Source organism: Seriola dumerili, unplaced genomic scaffold (genome assembly GCF_002260705.1).
Source record: "Seriola dumerili isolate Sdu_G_001 unplaced genomic scaffold, Sdu_1.0 BDQW01001299.1, whole genome shotgun sequence".
Lineage (NCBI taxonomy): Eukaryota > Metazoa > Chordata > Actinopteri > Carangiformes > Carangidae > Seriola > Seriola dumerili.
In genome coordinates this window covers 2,086,794-2,087,349 of record NW_019175554.1, presented here as the reverse complement: position 1 = coordinate 2,087,349, position 556 = coordinate 2,086,794, and positions in this window count along the sequence as shown.

Here is a 556-nt window from a genome sequence, read left to right as displayed (position 1 = left end):
TTTCAAACTCAGCCGGTTCATTTGAGCGCGCTCTTCACTCTTGTGCTCTGAGTGTGTGTATTTCAGACACTTTGGTTAAGTGCTGTAGTGGAGGTCGAACCGTATTTCTGGTCTGTCAATACACACTGTGTCAAAGCCTACTATGGCAAAGCAGGAGTACTTTGGTCTGTGCTTTTATTGGTTTGGACAACAAAATGGCATGTCATGGTTGATTCTGTGTGTCAGTTTGGTAATATGCGGGTCGTTACAGTAATAGTAATGTATTACTAAATTCAAGCAGTATCAGTTTGGATTAGTGGGATGTCATCAAAAAGGTGATAAATATCTTCTTACGCATCACAAGTAATGGCAATTCCTTTCAACGCTTTTTAATTTTTTTTTTTTTTTTAAATCAATTTCAGACAGATTAATTTTTTTTTTTTTGGACTATCTGAGACATATAATTCAAATGGGATAAGCTACAAGGTACCCCTGCATCTGTGTGTAGCATTTATGCATTTGTGTTATGCTTACCGTAATTTGGTGTTGACCTCAGCCTTTTTGTGTCACCCCCCCC